Raw genomic sequence first — 6391 nt, 5'->3', positions numbered from 1 at the left:
TGTTATAAACTGCTATCGCTTGTGGTTCACTGGACAAACACAATATGTGTCTGTGGCGCCTGCCACCGGGGTTGTGTCTGCCTGTGCTGGGGAGGGACCTTGGGGGGACTTGGCCACTGCCCACGGGGGCCCCGGCCACTCGGCATCAGTTAGTTTTGGAGGAGATCCTAGTTGGCTTTTTAAGAGGCTCCATTATCGGCTTGTTCATGCCTTCGCCAAGGGGGAAACACGACCCAGTGCATTCAATTCTCCATGCGCTTCATCTCCTAACTGGCAGATAGGCGAAAATTTCCTGCCCGCTCGCTCCGCTGGTGCCCCCTGCCCCCCCCGAGATGGACTTACGAGTGCGGGCCGGCCTCCCTGGTGCAGCCCGTGGGTTATCCGACACGCTGTTGCTGCCTCTTCATGCTCCTCACTGTTTTGTGCATTGATCTGTGTGCGCTGGTCTGACTATGGTCTTTCTTGTTGCCACTGACTTGTCTGTGTCGAAGCGTGCGTTTGTAAAATGTGTTTAGCAGATAGATAACTCTTTTGGAAATATGTGACTGTATGATTAAGACAGCAAGTGAGGGTGTTTTTCTTTTTGAGAGTGTGTGTGTGTAATTTTAATTATCACTCTATATGTGTAGCGACATACTTTATTTACCAGTAACCAGCACGTTTCAGTACAAACAATCACACGCAACGTTCATTTAAGGAACAATTTGCCACTTGTATTCAGATTTAATGAAAGTTCTGATGTGCTGCACACCAAACTGTGCGGCACCTTTTTTGTTCTGTTTGTGATTAAGCCCCACCTGAGGTGTCAATGCTATTGTCCTTCAGCTCCACATTATGAAGCGTTGTCAAGGCAAGGTGCCTCTCGGTCGCCCTGGCAACCATTGCCTCCCATCATGCTCAGTGTGAGTGACAGGGGAAGGTGTGACGGAAGGGAGAGCTTTGTGTAAACGGACATCTCGGCCAAATGGACCAGCTCGTATTCGCGGGTGGCTCCGAATTTTACCAGCGTGTCATATCACGATTCAATTCGCCTCAAACAATTTCAGTGTTATCGTTTGCACAGAAACATTTTCCACGCGATGCGAGTCAGCTCTGTCAACAGGGAGAGCAAAGAGTGAAAGATGTGATTATAGTGTCTCTCCCGTGTTTCAATTTATGTTCCCGAAGCAAAAATGAAGCAAGTATGAGAGTGCAGCAGCGAAACAATTGTGTTCTCTGTTGAAGGATAAGTGGCTGCCATTGATTGCTGACAGCAATGGCAGCCTGTGTTCATCTCGCTCCCCTCTGTGCTTGCTCATGCGAGACACTCGAAGAGTATGTCCTCTTCGCACAAGACATCTTGGCCGCTGTAAGTGTGTGCGTGTGTCTGTGTGATTAGCTTTTCCACTTAGAATTTGACACTAAATTAGTCAGAGGAATGATAAAGTGCTCTTGGTGTAAATATTGTATCGTATGTTCCGCTTTTCCTACAAACACATCTAAGGGTTCTCAAAAGTAGGACATCTGTCATCTTACTTTGCTATTTGAGAATGTTCCACGTCCTGTCAACGATTATATTTCGGGATGCACATATTTGTGCCAAAGCTTTGCATCAGTACTCGGAAAAAATGCTCCGATACTGCACACCGATACCACTTTACCGGCTCGACATATAACATCCAAGCAGGCGTAGGAGCCACGTAAGCGTAATCAGGACGACAATATTTTGGTCGTCGACTGCAAATTATGCTCTGCAAAATGGACTTTCAGGAATACTTTGAATTCCAATATATAAAATGCGTTCTGATAGAGGTCATAATGTTAATTAGCATCCAGTCAGTTAGCTTGTCGGCAGCATCTTGGTTTTATTATTAACACAGCATGACACAAGTGGCTTCTCTCATTCCAATTCAAACAGAGGACGGAACAGTAGTGCGTGTCTGATTACCTGAGAAATTTTCTAGCGTGGAAAAAAAAAGTGTCAGCTAACACCAACAAACCTGAACAGTGCACTATGATTACATGCAGCTAAAATGAGGAATTTCATATGTTGGCATCGATTGGTAGACGTTAAGAAAATGTTCCACATAACCTGGTTTGAGCCAGGTACTTCAACCTTGACTGTGGATCACTAGAAGGTAGCAAATGACCCTGTGCAGATGGCTTGTGCAGATCCCAGTCGGGGTTCGGTGGGCGGGCCTGGGCTGAACAAACCATTTTTGATGCATGGCGGGGTTACGATCAATGCTGTATGGTTATACCGTACACTTTTCCATCTTGTTTAAAAAGGACGCATAATAGAAAACAAATAATCTTACAAAAATAGGGGTGCTGAGGTTCATCCAATTTCGGGATGGGCCAGACACATCAATGGCACGCGTGTCTTATATTGATGAGGATGTCTTGAAATAGCCCCATGCTTTCTCATCCAACCTATTCCTGTCTTCCAGTTTTCCCTCAACTCTCTCCTTTTATTTTGCCCAATTAGCCTACTTTCCCCTCCTCTTCCTCTTCCTTTTCTGGTCCTGCATGCCTCAGCAGCTTCTCCTTCCTGTCTGTCTGTGTTGGCATGAAGCTCGTTGGCTCTGGCCCCGCCCGCCGCACTTTATGCTGATTGGACCAGCTGTTCCACTTAAATTCACCATAGCAACCACAACCTGTTGCCAAGCAACCGTGCTCCTCTCTCACTGATCCCCCGCCAGTGTTCTCCACAGGCAGAAGGCGAGCAAAAGAGATCGAAAATTCCCTCAGATTGTGCGTGCGTGTGCATAGGTATGTTTGACTGCTCATCCGGGAGTCACAAAGAAATGTGTTGGCGTACTGATGAGATCATACCAAAGCTAATTCTTTCAGGTCAGACCAACCGACAGTCAGGCAGGCAGGCCTTGTTTGCGCTGAATGACCTTGCACGTATTTCTTCTTCTGACTGTCCTCTCAGGCGTGATGAAACGCGCGACAGTACAGTCGAGCCCATGTTAAAGAATTCATGGTGCTGCAGCTCTCACAGGCCCCACTGTCAGTGTTGCCTCATGGCCCGAGCATACTAATCAGAGACACTCGACGGTGAGAGGCAAATACGCACGCTCGCTGTCCACCTCCTTTTCATTTAAAGATTAGTAATGCTAATGGACTTTTCCTGCAGCCGGAGAACCGGTCCCAAAGTCGGGTAATCCCATTGCTCATCTCAGCAGATTAAGGACAATGTTTCGAAGTTTTCTCTCAGGTAAGGTCAGTGGAAGACAAATAGAGCTGCGCGGAGGAGCTCATCTGCTGCAACTCTACAGTCAGGGCCATAAATATTGAGACACAGACATAAGATTTGCTTTAACTGCAGACTCTTAAATGTGACGGTATTTATCAGGGGAAGGGTGTAGGAATGACAATAGTTTTTTAAAGCCTTTTGTGACAAATGTTTCCTATTTTCTTCCCATTGCACTTCAATAAATGTCAACTATGCATCGATTTTTGAATAGCAGCTTCACTGCCACTGTTCATAGCGGCTTTTCTTCTTTTGCAGTTGCATACAGCCTGAATTGTGCAGCGTATCAACAACACCAGACACTAAATTTCACCGCCAGGATTTTTACTTACTGATGGATACGAATAAATTGACAGGGGGGGTTTCAAGACACCAGCCCTCTCTGTATCTATTTTTATTGTTGTTGCTTTGACTCAGAAGCATTTACTTGTGACATAAGCACTGTGTGGTGGCAGTTAACGCAACTCAACTCACTTCACAGCAAGCTGTCATTTCTCTGAAAAGAGAATTCAAGCTGTTTTTTGTTGCTCCCAGTTGAAGTTTACTGTCAAACAAAACAAATGTATGTCTTCAAGTATGCTTGCTTAATGCCATAAACAGGTTAACAAATAGGATTTGTTTTGGGGTGTTATAAAAGTTTAAGCAAAGGCTATTTGAAGGCATACAGTGAAGCAACACATGCAGATGAATAATATAATATGCACAGACATGTATTCTTTATCCTCTGTGAAGAATGATCAGTGTTATTGTGGGGAACTCGAAAGCTAAGATCTTCTACATATAAACTATAGCTGGAAGTATGTCTGCATATTGATGTCCCCTGGTGGCCAAGGCAAGAAAAAGCACATCCCACGATTTGAAAACGGAACAAAAAAAAAATCGATTTTTTTTATTTTATTCAAATATTCAATATAATTATTTCATAACTGTTTATTGTGATAAAGTACAGTCTTACAGATTGCTGTTCTTTTTAGAAAAAACAAATTGAAAAAACATTTTGTGGAGGGCCGGGGGTGGCTGGAATAGTATTACCATGCTTGTATTCACTTGGTGGACAAAACAGAAGTGACTAAGAAGTGAAAGAACGAGAGGCCGGTGAAGGATTGCACTGGATTGAAATCTATGCGGAACACCTCTCTCTCTCTCTCTCTCTCTCACTCACTCACTCACTCACTCACTCACTCACTCACTCACTCACTCACTCACTCACACACACACACACACACACACACACACACACACACACACACACACACACACACACTCCTTTTGGTCTCCATTGTCACTTGCTCTGCAGATCAGTAAGCAGGCACAGCTATGGTCTCATCCTCTGCTACATGTGTTGTTTGCTTTATGAATACTACACTTACACTTTTGTTCAAGCAATTGTACCTCTGTGATGATTCATATTCTAGTTCTTCATTTCATTAACTTTAGCAAATATTGCCAAACGTGGGTCAGAGACATGTCAGAGATAATGGGGGCAATCTACTTCATCACACAGGTGCAAAGTGCTACCAATAGCAAAGAACCTCCTTCCAAGTCATTTGAATGACAGTTCATGTATTGTCCATTTACAACAAAGACAAAAGGAAATGAAGGAAAGCTCTTATGGTGATTGAAACAGTTTTCCTGAGAACCTGCCAGTTGTCTGCATCCCCCCCCCCCCCCAGAATTTAGAGCAACTCTGGGCCCCTTGAGTCCTTTGGGGCCCCATAACCAATCTGTCTAATTTGGAAGACTTAGCTCCAAACATTAAAAAAAAAAAACTGTCCTCATTTGCACGGATAAGAATGGGTTCTTCCATAAGTTAGAAGAAGTTTCGCTTTCTACATTTTTCACAACATTACAATGTGTTATTTTGTGCGATCCTTATGCACTGGATCTGCTAAATAATGCTCTTTTCTTTCTTAATTGTACAAAGAGATAATGAGTCTTTAGAGTTTGATACTGAGGCACACACAGAGATTAAACAATGTTTACTGACAATAATATGATGCATATATAGTGTATATATAAAACTTCGTGAGCCAGCTAATAATCAGCAGTTCATCCTGATGCAAAGGTTTTTCAATCAATTATATTTTTCAACTAACCGTCTATATCAATTTTTGACGGATCTTTTTCTTCCCTTCCTTCTGCAATAGATGGAGGAAATGATGTGACTACTGGTGGGGGCTTCAGTCTTTGGGCAGATGATTATTTTGAGGGATAGGTCAGGAGACTGCAGATCCAAACAGAGGTCTTGGCTTTGCTTGAAGATAGCCTCAAGTGACGCTTTGATTGCAGTGGCAGTTTATCTTTATTATAAAATTCCATAATGGAAAATCGACCCCGTCCGCTAAGCCCAGGACCTTATCTGGAATGGATGAAAGTGTGTGTGAGCTCAAAAGGTGTTTGTGAGAGGCTGATAGAGAGATAAAAAAAAAAACCCAAAAAATGGCAAAGACAAGTGTTGCAACCGAGTCCGACTTTCTGGAGTTTCTTTTTTGTGCTTCATGAAGCTTCCGACCTTGGAGCGTTTTGTTGAGTTGCAAAACTCTTCATTTTGCACGCCCTGTGTTAACAATGCCGCCGTTAGCCCGGCTGCATGGCTTCAGCGGGTGGCGGGCCCCGATGACGGGGGGCCCTCCATTTAGCCAGCAGCCTGGAGGACAATGGCAGGCTGGGGCCATGTTGCCATGTTGCCTGGCTCTCTTTTGTCCGCGTGGACGTATGAAGTTCCAGTGACAGATGGCTGCAACATACTGCCATATTTGTTACCTTTCCCTGTGACGTGCGCCGCTTACTCTTTTCTGCGGTCGACCACAGAGAGACGGCAGCTGTCCATCGCTCTCCCCGTGTCGCCTCGCAAGGACACACACACTTCATGATTAAAAATCAGCTCAGTGTATTCAGGCTACATCGTGTTAAGTCTAATCTCGATAGAATGAAAATCTTATGATGTAGAAAAATGGAGCATGCTGACTGTTCTATTTGTAGCTTTTGTTATTTTGGGATTTTGTGTGTCTTTCTGCCATGCTTTGTTTTCCAAGTAAAAGGAATAGGGGATCCTTTCATGTTGATATTCCCAAAGGAGGGCAATGTGCAGTATAATATTCAAAAATTGCATAACATGTCATCGTTTCGTACTGACTGACTCTCCATTTGTCT

The 6391-nt window shown here is 44.0% G+C and overlaps 1 long non-coding RNA gene across 2 annotated transcripts; it reads left to right on the top strand.

Annotated features, from left to right (window-relative positions):
- Positions 1-2648: 2648 nt before the first annotated feature.
- Positions 2649-5025, top strand: LOC147062480 (uncharacterized). Of its 2 annotated transcripts, none has more exons than XR_015067334.1 (4): positions 2649-2751; positions 2918-3042; positions 3122-3202; positions 3497-5025. It is a non-coding gene; the product is annotated as an uncharacterized LOC147062480 (long non-coding RNA). The 2 variants fall into 2 exon arrangements; XR_015067335.1 differs by having other exon boundaries at positions 2662-2832.
- The last annotated feature ends 1366 nt before the right edge of the window (positions 5026-6391 follow it).

Source organism: Syngnathus leptorhynchus, chromosome 1, assembly GCF_054491065.1.
Source record: "Syngnathus leptorhynchus isolate UIUO chromosome 1, UIUO_Slep, whole genome shotgun sequence".
In the NCBI taxonomy this organism is placed as follows: domain Eukaryota; kingdom Metazoa; phylum Chordata; class Actinopteri; order Syngnathiformes; family Syngnathidae; genus Syngnathus; species Syngnathus leptorhynchus.
This window is presented reverse-complemented; position numbering and strand designations above follow the sequence as displayed.